Genomic DNA, 13,695 nt, shown 5'->3' on the forward strand with positions numbered 1-13,695 from the left:
TTTGGATTTTGAATCATTAGCTATTTTAAAAAAAAAAAAAGAAGCCACCTTTCCCATCTGAGGTTATTGTTATAGTGATGGTTAGAGGGTGCCCTAAACCAGCAGTTTACAACCTGGCCTGGTGATCAGAATTATGGAGGACCTTTTCCAAAATAAAGATGCCAGATTTTGATTCTATTTTATCTGGTTTAGGGCTTAGGAAATTTGCATTTTGGGAAAGCTCCCTAGGAAATTTTGATTATTATTATAGGAAATTTTGATTATTATTAGTGGGTTTGGCAGACTCTGTCTTAGGATCTATTTTACTCAAGATTGTAACTCTGGGGACTTGCCTGGTGGCGCAGTGGTTAAGACTCCGAGCTCCCAATGCAGGAGGCCCGGGTTCCATCCCTGGTCAGGGAACTAGATCCCACATGCATGCTGCAACTAAGAGTTCGCATGCCACAACTAAGGAGCCTGCCTGCTGCAACTAAGACCTGGCCCAATCAAATAAATAATAAATAATTTAAAATAATAACTAATTTAAAAAATAAAAGAGTATAATTCTATGTATGTGTCTATAATTTTGAAAAGATTTGTAGCTAGAAATTAAAATGACAATGGGTAGATTACTTTTTTTCCCTAGAAACTCATGAATATTTTGAAGAGAAGCTAATTTAGGCAAATCACCATATCTAGGTAAACAAGAGGTTAGAAATAGATATCCTTACAGTGAGATGATCTTTATGCCCAGCCTCTGTAGGAGCTGAGTCAACTTCCTAGTCTGAGCTTTTGCCAGGACTACTTGTTGCTTTTTAGTTTTTTATTGTCACATCTTTTTAAGAAGGACTTAAGTCTCAGAAATTGATAGTTTATATGTCTTTTGTTTATTATGACTTTTATAGCTAAGATTTGTTTTTAAAATCTTCTGCAGACTTAAGGGTTTGTTAGGGGAGACTGTGCCAAGCGAGCTTATGTGTGACTCAGCAAGTTTCTGTTTTGTATAGCTCTGTGAGGCTCAGAGTAAAGAGCCTGTGGATACACAGAAAACAACCCAGGTTTTCCTAAAAGGAAGCTTTTTCCACAGTATGTTTTTAAGGTTGAATATCCACTCTAGAAACATTTCTAGTCTTTGAAGAAAGTGTTTTACATAGCTTCAGAAAAACAATATGAGGACTTAAAAGTTTAAACAAGTTTTAACTACAGTGAACAAAAGTAGGAATAAATAGTTCTAAGGAAGGTTCTTTTTATTTTGTTTATTAACTCCTTCTAGGGCAGACTATTATAATGAATGATCATAAGACATTTCCTTTGTAACAGGCTATAAAGAAGATAAACTTACTGCTATTGATTTATGCCTTTAGACATCTGGTTTTAATTCTGAAATATGAGTCAACTGTAATGTGAGCATTTGTATAGGTGCAAACCAGACTACTAGATAGCAAGAATTGAAGAAGTTAGTGTTGATGTGGGGTAACATATTTGCTTCCTTTCCTATGGGCCATGATCCAAAGCCATGGGGAGTGTAGTTAAAGTCCAAGCTGTCATGGAGGTTCCTTAAAAAACTAAGAATAGAATTACCATATGACCCAGAAATCCCACTACTGGGCATATACCCAGAGAAAACCATAATACAAAAAGACACATGCACCCCAGTGTTCATTGCAGCACTATTTACAATAGCCAGGTCATGGAAGCAACCTAAATGCCCATCGACAGACAAACGGATAAAGAAGATGTGGTACATATATACAATGGAATATTACTCAGCCGTAAAAAGGAACGAAATTGGGTCATTTGTAGAGACGTGGATGGACCTAGAGACTGTCACGGAGTGAAGTAAGTCAGAAAGAGAAAAACAAATACCGTGTATTAACGCATGTATGTGGAACCTAGAAAAATGGTACAGATGAACCGGCTTGCAGGGCAGAAATAGAGATAGAGACAGATGTAGAGAACAAACGTATGGACACCAAGGGGGGAAAGTGGTGGCGGGGCGGGGGTGGTGGGATGATTTGGGAGATTGGGATTGACACATATACACGAATATGTATAAGATGGATAACTAATAAGAACCTGCTGTATAAAAAAAAGTCCAAGCTGTCATCATGTTTACTGCATGGCTTTAATGGTTTTGTCAGCATGCCAGGCCTCTTGATTTCAGGCTGCATGAGAAATGGGATCCTTGCATAGAACCACAGGCTAACTTGGTCATCCTGTATGGAAAAAGTCCAGTGATGATTAAGTGCTTGTCCCAATTACATAGCTTCAGTCAGATGGTATCTTTCACTTGGTGAACAGAAGAAAAAAGCCTGGCCTACCTTAGTAATTTTACTAAGGTAATTTATTAGTAAATTAGTATTAGTAAATTACTATCTACTAATACTAAATCACTATTACTAATAGTAATTTATTCAGTAAATTACTATTTACTCTAGTAATTTTGATCACCTACCAGTTGATTGTCCAAATTCTCCATACTTGTTCCTCTGACAGAAGTGTCCCGAAGGCTTGCCTGGTATATTGTTTTACATGAAAACCTTAATAAACATTAACTAATTGAAGACATTTCTTTCCCTGCCAATTGAAAATTTAAAGGTTAGACTTTCTGCACAGGATCAAATTCAGCATCTAGAATAGTTCATCAGACAAGTGCAGGAATAAAAAAGTCCGAATGATCCTTATTGTTCTTGCTCTTTAAGGGTCAGGGTGGTAGATTTCAAACTTACAGAAAAGTTTAAGAACTGCACAAAGAACACTTACATACCCTTGGATCAGAATCACCCATCATCACCTTTTGTTACCTGTTAGCATTTCACCTCATTTGCTTTATCATTTGTGCTTGTGCTCTCTCTCTCTCTCTCCATATATATATTCTTTTTTATTCTGAACCATTTGAGAGTAAATTGCTTGTATCATACCCTTTACCATAAATATTTAAGTGTGTATTTCCTAAGAATAAGTATATTCTCTTATACAACTGTGGTTTAGTTATCAACCTTGATTCAATAATTTAATCTAGGGCTTCCCTGGTGGCGCAGTGGTTGAGAGTCCGCCTGCCGATGCAGGGGACACAGGTTCGTGCCCCGGTCCGGGAAGATCCCACATGCCGCGGAGCGGCTGGGCCTGTGAGCCATGGCCGCTGAGCCTGCGCGTCCGGAGCCTGTGCTCCGCAACGGGAGAGGCCACAACAGTGAGAGGCCCGCGTACCGCAAAAAAAAAAAAAAAAAAAAAAAATTTAATCTACCAGCCATGTTTCATTTTTGCCCACTGATCCAACATTGTTCTTGTATTTTTTTCCCCTTTCCTGTAGAGAATCCTCTCTGGAATCATGTACTTTAATTTTTTGTCACATCTCCTTAGTCTCCTTTTAATCTAGAACAATTCCTCAGCCTCTCTTTTGTCTTTTATGACACTGATTATTTCACCGGCTTTTGTTTAATAGGATGTTCCTCATTTCTTATTTTGGGTTTACCTGATGTTTCCTCATGATTAGTTTGGTACATGTCCTCAGTTGCATCCATAGAATATCACATCTGTAGGCAGGCACACAGGCATCTGCCCCTCATTGGTAACAGTAATTTTGATCACCTACCAGGTGATTGTCCAAATTCTCCATACTTGTTGCTTTTGAATAAGTATCTTTCCCTGGCTGCCAATTAAGAAAAGCCCATAAGGGGACTTCCCTGGTGGTTCAGTGGTTAAGAGTCCGAGCTCCCGTTGCAGGGGGTGTGGGATCAGTCCCTGGTGGGGGAACTAAGATCCCACATGCTGTGTGGCACAGCCAAAAAATAAAGGCAAGCTGGTTTCACATTCTTGAAAAAGAAAAGCCCATAAGATGACTTACGTCCTCATATGATGATGCGACTTTGAACTCAGCACAGGAGGCCAAGATCTCAAAGCCCTTTGTAAGTACTTAGCTTTCACAATGACCCTGAGAAATGGGTCTCTTAATCCTTCCCCCCTCCTCTTTGCCTGTACATCACATCCTAGTACTTTCTGGGGATGCTTGTTGAAAGAATATAGAAGTAAAAAGTAGGACAAAGAATTTTACCTCTACACTCAAATGCTATATTTTCCCCCTCATCATCCCTTTTATCTCAGGGCTCTGCTAGAGAGAGAAGCATGTGAGGAGGACAAAAAGAATAACAATAGAGCCTAGAGTGGCAGTTAGATATTACTAATTGCCTACCCCAGTATCTCTTAGTATCTTTAATAAGAGAATGCCTAATTTTTATCAGTATGCATGACCATCGGCAATGGGTGGTAGCACATTTCCTACAGCTTGTAACTATGTGAGGCCATGTGGCAGGAGAGAACATGCCTTTTTTTTCTGCCCTTCCTCTTCTGTTGACAGGAATGTGGATATGATGTTTGCTTGAAATGCAAGCAGCATCTTGGAGCACGAATTGGCAACTAAGATGGTGTTCGCAAGATAGAAGGAGCATATAGGTCCCTAAAGATTGAAGAGCTGCCATGTACTTCTACCTTAAACTTCTTTTACCTGGAAGAGAAGTAAACATCTTTTTTGTTAAGGTCACACATTATCTTGAGTTTTCCGTTATGTGCAGCTGAACCTACCTGACTGATAAAAGAGATACTCCAGGAGGAAAGTAATATATATATATATTAATAAATTTATTTATTTTTTGTTTCTGGCCGCGTTGGGTCTTCATTGCCGTGTGCGGGCTTTCTCTAGTTGTAGTGAGTAGGGGCTACTCTTCGTTGCAGTGCGCAGGCTTCTCACTGGGTGGTTTTTCTTGTTGTGGAGCATGGGCTCTAGGCGTGCTGGCCTCAGTAGTTGTGGCTCGCGGGCTCTAGAGCACAGGCTCAGTAGTTGTGGCGCACAGGCTCAGTTGCTTCGTGGCATGTGGGATCTTCCTGGACCAGGGCTTGAACCTGTGTCCTCTGCATTGGCAGGCAGATTCTTAACCACTGCACCACCAGGGAAGTTCCCCTCAAGTTGTTTTTAAAAGTCATAACTACCACAAACTAGAAACTACTCTCAAGAATCCTTACAGACAGCAATACCATCTCTTTGCTACTCAACCCTCTTGCTCTTGAGTCTTTTATAAAACTACCTTTCCTTGTTTGCATAGTCTTATCTTTTTTTTTTTTTTTTTTTTTTTTTGTGGTACACAGGCCTCTCACTGTTGTGGCCTCTCCCATTGCAGAGCACAGGCTACGGACGCGCAGGCTCAGCGGCCATGGCTCACGGACCCAGCCGCTCCGTGGCATGTGGGATCTTCCCGAACCGGGGCACGAACCCGTGTCCCCTGCATTGGCAGGCGGACTCTCAACCTCTGCGCCACCAGGGAAGCCCTGCATAGTCTTATCTTTGTTTGGGCATTGTGTATTCCTTTTTTGTTCCATACAAAGCACAGTATATAGAAATGAATGTTTCATCATGATTTTTTTTGGCTGCACTGCACGGCTTATGGGATCTCAGTTTCCTGATCAGTGATTGAACCTGGGCAATGACGGTGAAAGCGCCGAATCTGAACCACTAGACCACCAGGGAAGTCCCTAATCATGAATTTAGAGATGTGGCTGTCTTGCCAAGCAGGTGAACGAAGCTACTGGGTCTGAAATAAAGTGATCACCTAGGTCTTTTAAAAATATATGGATTGTGGAATATGACTCAGCAATAAAAAAGAATGAACTATTGATACAATTTGGATGGATCTCAAAGGCAGTATGCTGAGTGAAAAAAGCCAGTCTGGAAAGGTCACCTACTGCATGATTCCATCTATATAAATGACACAATTATTGAGATGAAGAATAAATTAGTAGTTGCCAAGGGTTAGGAATGGTGTTGGGGTTAGTGGGGAGCAGGGAATGACTATAAAGGGGTAGCATGAGGGAGATCTTTGTGGTGATGAAATAGTTCTGTATCTTTATTGTGGTAGTGGTTACACAAGTCTACACACATAATGAATGACAGAATTATACACACACACACACCCCAGTATCAGTTTCCTGGGTTTTATATTGTACTGTAGTTGTGTAAAATATAACCATTGCTGGAAAGTGAGTGAAGGGCATTTGGGGCTTCTCTGTATTATCTTAACAACTTTCTGTGAATCTATAATTATTTTGAAATAAGTTTTTAAAAATGTATGAACTTCTGTTTCCAGAAAGATGGAATAGGTGTACATTTCTCTATTCTTATTACTAAAACCCTGGACATTATATTAAAAAACAAGCATAAGAAACTCTGAAAGGTGGAGAGAAGAAGGCAGAACTGCTGGGGAACCTGGGACCCAAGGAACAACACAGTGAGCTGTCTGGATTTTCTTTTGCCTCAAAGGTTCCAGACTTGGAGCCCAAGAAGCTGGTAACCAAGAAACTCCAATGGGCAACAGACAAAAAACTCCCCAAGAAAAGCCTGCTCCCTATAGCCAGAGGACCAGAAAAGAGGCAGCTTAGCAAGACAGAAAACTTTTAGATGATAACCACTCTACTCCAGCCAAACACCATAGAAAAAAACTTACCCTACCCCAACCCATGCCACAAAGGGCAAGTGGGGAGCTTACACTTCGACCCTTGTGAGGCTATAATGAAATGCCCTGCCAGGGTGGTATCAGAGAAGAGCTGGGATTATCATTCTTATCTGGCAGTTACAAGGCATTGCCCCCTCTTGACTGATATAGTTTCAGAAGATGCTTATTCAGGACTTGAAGGACTTTCAACAATGCCCAGTGGTGATGAGGCTGCACATACCCCCATGCCAGTGGAAGCCTTGTGGGGAGCAGTAACAACACTCTGTCACTGCCAGCTGGAAAAGTATTAGCTTTGGCCTACTGGAAAGCCAGAACTTTCACTTTAGCCCAGCAGTAATGGGGAGCCCTTCCCTTGGGTGTCCAAGGAGGCTAATTGGGCAATCCTAGCTCCACCTGATAGTAACAGGAGGGCACCTCCCCACTTCTCCTGCCAGGCCATTGCAAGAAAAAGTCAGCAAAACAGAAGGTTTAAATAAGATCCAGAGTCTCAGAACATAGTATGAAAATATACAGGTTTCAATTTAAAGTCACTTATCATACCAAGAGCCAGGAAGATCTCAAACTGAATTTAACAATGCAGTCAATACATGTCAACACCAAGATGACAGAGATGCTAGAATTATTTGACAAAGATTTTAGAGCAGACATTATAAAAATGCTGCAATGAGCAATTAAGAACATGCTCAAAACAAAGGAAGAGATCGAAAATCTCAGCAAAGGGGACTTCCCTGGTGGTCCAGTGGTTAAGACTACGCATTCCCAATGCAGGGGGCCCGGGTTCGATTCCTTGTCAGGGAACTAGATCCCACATGCTTCAACTAAGAGTTCACATGCTGCAACTAAAAAAAGATCCCGTATACCACAAGGAGGATCCTGCATGCCACAACTAAGACCCAGTGCAGCCAAATAAATAAATAATTTTTTTTTTTTTTTTTTTTTTTTTTCCTGTCCGCGGGCCTCTCACTGTTGTGGCCTCTCCCGTTGCGGAGCACAGGCTCCGGACGCGCAAGCTCGGCGGCCATGGCTCACGGGCCCAGCCGCCCCGCGGCACGTGGGATCTTCCCGGACCGGGGCACGAACCCGTGTCCCCTGCATCGGCAGGCGGACTCTCAACCACTGCGCCACCAGGGAAGCCCATAAATAAATATTTTTTAAAAAATCTCAGCAAAGGGGCTTTCCTGGTGGCACAGTGGTTGAGGGTCTGCCTGCCGATGCAGGGGACGCGGGTTCGTGCCTCGGTCCGGGAGGATCCCACGTGCCGTGGAGCGGCTGGGCCCGTGAGCCATGGCCGCTGAACCTGCACGTCCGGAGCCTGTGCTCTGTGGTGGGAGAGGCCACAACAGTGAGAGGACCGTGTACCGCAAAAAAGAAAAAAAGAAATCTCAGCAAAGAAGTAGAAGGCAAAAAGAAGAACCAAATGGAAATTTTGGAACCCCCAAATAAGTTAAAAAAATTCAGTGGATGGGTTCAACAGCAAACAATCAGGAACAGGAAATAATCAGAGAACTTGATAAAACAATAAAGATACCCAATCTGAACAACAGAAAATAGACTTACCAAAAAAAAAAAATGAACTAAGCTGTAGGGACCCGTGGGTCCCTGAGGATGTAATATTCATATTGTCAGAGCTCCAGGAGAGGAAAAAAGGAAAGAGTCAAAAAAAGTACTGGAACAAATAATGGTTGAAAACTTTCCAAAGGTTTGCAGTGGATGAAGTGAACCTCAACAAGGATAACTCAAAGAAATCTACACCAAGACAGTCAAACTTCTGAAAACTAAAAACAAAAAATTTGAAAACACACAGAGAAAAATGACACCTTACTTTTGAGGGAAAACAATTTGAAGGACAGCAGTTTCTCATCAGAAACCATGGACACCAGAAGGAAGTGGCAAACAGTTTTCAAGTGCTGAAAGAGAAGACCTATCAGTCCAGAATTCTATATCCTATATAGTGAAAATAGTGTTTCAGGAATGAATGGGAAATAAGCATATTCTCCAATGAAGCACAACTAAGAGAATTTTTTGCCAGCAGATATACCCTAAAAGAAGGGCTAAAAAGTTCTCTAAACAGAAAGGAAACAATGAATGAATCTCATAACATCAGGAAGGAAGGCTATGGTAAGCAAAAATATGGTTAAGTACAGTAGACTATACTTTTCCTGAGTTTTCTAAATTACGTTTGATGGTTGATGCAAAAATCACAACACTGATTAATGCAGCTCTAAACATATGTGGAGGAAATATTTAAGACAATTATACCTCCAGGAGAAAAAAGGAACATAAAGGGAGGTAAGGTTTCTATACTTCATTATGTCTGGTAAATGGCAATACCAGTAGACTGTGATAAGGTTTGTATAAATAATGTAATACCTAGACAAACAAAAGCTGTACAACTAAAAGCTATACACTCAAAAACACTATAGATTCCTTATTTCAAAATTTACTACAAGCCCATGAGCCACAACTACTGAGGCTGCGTGCCACAACTTCTGAAGCCTGCGTGCCACAACTTCTGAAACCTGCGTGCCTAGAGCCCATGCTCCGCAACAAGAGAAGTCACCACAATGAGACCGCGCACCACAGCAAAGAGTAGCCCCCGCTCACCGTGTAACTTGAGAAAGCCTGCTCACAGTAAAGAAGACCCAATGCAGCCAAAAATAAATAAAATAAATTTATTTTAAAAAAACCAAAAACTTACTACAAAGCTACACTAATCAAGACACTGTGTTACTGGCATAAGATTAGACATAAATGAATGGAATAGAATTAAGAGTTCAGAAATAAACCCTTATATTGGCAATTGCTTTTCTATTATTATTATTATTTTACTTCCAGTTTTGAAATATAATTGACATACAGCACTGTATAAGTTTTGGGTGTACAGTATAATGATTTGACTCACATACATTATGAAATGATGACCACAATAAGTATAGTGAAGATCCATCCTTTCATAAACATGCAAATTTGAAGAAATAGAAAAAAAATTTTTTTCCTTGTGATGAGAACTCTTAGGATTTACTTTGTTAACAACTTTAATATAAAACATGCTGCAATGTTAATTATATTTATCATGTTGTACATTATATCCCTAGTACTTATTTATCTTATAACACATTTGTACCTTTGACTGCCTTCATCCAATTCCCCATTCCCCCCGCAACCCCCCACCTCTGGTAACCACAAGTCTGATCTCTTTTTCTATGAGTTTGTTTGTTTTTGAAGTATAATTGACCTACAACCTATGTCACCATGAATTATGAGCAAAAACACCTGAAAAAAAAAAAACTCTGAAGAAAATAGTCACCTTTTTCTCAAATATTTTAGCTAAGACAATTCTATTTAACCCCCAAATTTCAAAATGAAATTGTTTCCCTTCATCACACCATATACAAAAATTAGCTCAAAATGGATCATTTCGAGTAAATGTAAGAACTAAAACTATACAACTTTTAGATGAAAACATACACGTAAATCTTCATGACTTTGGATTATGCAACGATTTCTTAGATACAACACGAAAAACACAGCAATAAAAGAAAGATAAATGATATCAAAATTAAAAATTTTTGTACTTCAAAGTTTACAGTCAGGAAAATGAAAAGACAATGGGAGAAAATTTTTGCAAATAATATATCTGATAAGGGACTTGTATCTAGAGTACAAAAACAACTATTGCAACTTGATAATAAAAAGACAGCCCAATTTCAAAATGGACAAGGGGGGCTTCCCTGGTGGCCCAGTGGTTAAGAATCCACCTGCCAGTGCAGGGGACACTGGTTTGAACCCTGGTCCAGGAAGATCCCACATGCCACGGAGCAAGTGAGCCCAACAACTACTGAACCTGTGCTCTAGAGCCCACGAGGCACAACTACTGAAGCCCGCACACCTAGAGCCCGTGCTCTGCAACAAGAGAAGCCACCCGATGAAAAGCCTGCGCACTGCAATGAAGAGTAGCCCCCACTCTCCACAACTAGAGAAAGCCCGTGCATGGCACCGAAGACCCAACACAGCCAAAAATAAATGAAAAAAAAAAAAAAAAGGACAAAGGATCTGAATAGACATTTCTCCAAAGAAGATTTACAAATGGCCTATAAGCACATGAAAAGACATTCCACATTATTAGCCATTGAGGAAGTATACACAAATTCTTAACCAAATATTGACAAGTAGAATTCATCAATATATAAAAGTAATTATACACCATGTTTAAATGAGGTTTACTCTAGGGATGCAGGCTGGTTCAGTATTTGAAAAGTCAAACAATGTAATCCATCATGTTAACAGGCTAAAAAAAAATTACATAACATTAAATGCAGAAAAAGCCTTTGAAAAAAATTAAACATTTATTCCTTTAAAAGAATAATTAATTAATTAATTTATTTATTTATTGGCTGCGTGTGGGCTTTCTGTAGTTGCAGTGAGTGGGGGCTACTCTTTGTTGCAGTGTGCAGGCTTCTCACTGTGGTGGCTTCTCTTTGTTGTGAACACAGACTCTAGGCACACGGGCTGCAGTAGTTGTGGCATGTGGGCTCAGTAGTTGTGGCTCGCAGGCTCTAGAGTGCAGGATGAGTAGTTGTGGCACATGGGCTTAGTTGCTCCACAGCATGTGGGATCTTCCCTGACCAGAGCTCAAACCCGTGTCCCCTGCATTGACAGGCAGATTCTTAACAACTGTGCCACCAGGGAAGTCCCTATTCTTTTTTTTTTTTAAACACATCCTTTATTTATTTATTTGGCTGTGTTGGGTCTTAGTTGCTGTGTACAGGATCTTTAGTTGCGGCATGCAAACTCTTAGTTGCGGCATGTGGGATCTAGTTCCCTGACCAGGGATCGAACCCAAGCCCCCTGCATTGGAAGTGTGGAGCCTTAGTCACTGGACCATTGGGGAAGTCCTTAAACATTTATTCTTGATAAAAACTCTCAGAAAAAATAGGAATAGAGGAGAACTTCATTAAGTTGAAAAGAGCACCTACAAAAAAATCTACAGTTAACGTTATACTTAATGGTGAAAGACTGAATGAATGCTTTCCCCCTAAGGTTGGAAACAAAGAAAGGATGTCTGCTCTCACTAGTACTATTAAACAAAGTGCGAGGAGTGGTAGCCCACTCTATAAGGCAAGAAAAGGAAATAAAAGGGATTCATATCAGGAAGAAATATTCTGTACACTGAATGTATCAATGTCAATATCTTGGTTATGACATTGTACTAAAGTTTTGCAAGATGTTACCATTGGGGGGAACTGGGTAAAGGGTACAGGAATCTCTGTATTATTTCTTACTTTAACTGAATGTTAATCTACAATCATTTCAAAATGATATGTTTAACCTTAAAAAAAATACAGATTGGCCCCCAATCCCTTTTGTTTTTATATGCTTTGCATTCTTAGCATTGCAGGGAAAGGTAAACACAATACTATTGGTGAGAGTATGAACTCTCCTATTCCGTGGTCCTTAGAGGGGCCATATTTTTTTAGAGCATGAGTTTTTGCTTTCAATAAAAATATCTCATTCATCAGGCATGATGAATCATCCAACAAGGATGCTGAGTCTCTGAGCTTGAGGCAAGTTTTGTTTTACATAGTTAATGTCAGATATCCAGTCAGCTGCTGGGGTGCTCTAGGAAAAGGAGCAAGAAATGCAAGAAATTGCCCTGAGGCCCCAGCAGGTGACAGCCGAATTGGGAAGGAGCTATTATGGTCAATAATCCTGGCAAGAAATCTCTTCTTCCGTGGGGTCTATTGGTCCCTGATATGTATTCTGGTGAGAAGTGGGCAGAGGAACAAATAATGATAGATTATGCAGTCCTGATGGAGGAAAATGGATAGTAGAGAACCCAGGCTGAGGATGATTTGTTCCCTTTTAAAAACATAATTTGGGGGCTTCCCTCGTGGAGCAGTGGTTAAGAATCCACCTGCCAATGCCAGGGACACGGGTTGGAGCCCGGGTCCAGGAAGATCCCACGTGCTGTGGAGCAACTAAGTCCGTGCGCCACAGCTACTGAGCCTGCACTCTAGAGCCCGCGTGCCACAACTACTGAAGCCTGCACAGCACAACTACTGAAGCCCATGCACCTAGAGCCCGTGCTCTGCAACAAGAGAAGCCCGCGCACTGCAACGAAGAGTAGCCCCCGCTCGCCGCAACTAGAGAAAGCCCGCGCGCAGCAACGAAGACCCAATGCAGCCAAAAATAAACAAAAAAAATGAAATAAATTAAAACAAAACAAAAACATAATTTGGGAAAGGGGTAACAGTTGCTTAGTGGAAGGGAATTGAATGGCTGAGGGACAGGGGAGGGGGGAGGCTTATCTTGATTTTTGTATTATGTTCATGTATTATCTATTTACAAGAATGAATAAACTTAAAATGAACCGGTGGCCAGATTTCCTATAAGCCTGTCTCGGAGAGTATTTTGCTCAGGTTTTTGCTTGAAGGTTTAAGTCCAGAAAACTGCCACCTTCCCACCTTTGCCTGAATCTACAGGTGCCCCCGGCATATAGGTTACACTTTTAAGTGTATGGACTGAGTGGAAGTAGCACTGGACTGAGAGTAAGAACACTTGGGTTCTAGTCTTTTGTCTCACTATGTAGCTGTGACCTTCAGTAAGCTCTTTCAACTATTTCCCCTGGGCTTCAGTTTCCTTATTTGTAAAACAAAGTTGATCTCTAAAGCCCTTGGTCATTTAAAGTTACTGCCTCATTTTCTGCTGCCCCCAGCATTTGAGAGTGGGTGTCTCTGCAGTACATCTCATATGTGTTGAGTAAACATTTATCCATTGGTTAACCAGGTAAAGGCTAAGAGGGGCACATAGAGGATGGCGAGGCGCCCCCCTCTCACTCTTCAGCACAAAGCAGCAGAGCGCAGTGGTTCTATGGGCCTGTGAGGTCCTTGAGACTACTTTTCACTCCCCAGCCCGATTCCTGCAGTACAGTTAGCTGGTGCTCAACAAATGAGTTAACGTGTGAGGGAAATGAATGAGAAGCGGACCAGGAGGTGTGCAGTTATCTAGCTAATTCCTGCAAAAAATTACAGACACGCCGCCTTTCCCTGATGCTTCAAGGAGACTGCGGGGTGTGAACCTCCTGCAGTTCAGAGGCGAAGTCCTTCAGATCTCCATCGGCTTCAGACAGCGGGCGGGGCTGAGGGGAGAGAGCGAACTCAGAGCTCGCCCGCCCCGCCCCTCGCCCGCCCCGCCCCTCGCCGCGCGCGCCCCC

This window comes from Lipotes vexillifer, unplaced genomic scaffold (assembly GCF_000442215.2).
Source record: "Lipotes vexillifer unplaced genomic scaffold, Lipotes_vexillifer_v1.1 scaffold528, whole genome shotgun sequence".
Taxonomy (NCBI): Eukaryota; Metazoa; Chordata; class Mammalia; order Artiodactyla; family Lipotidae; genus Lipotes; species Lipotes vexillifer.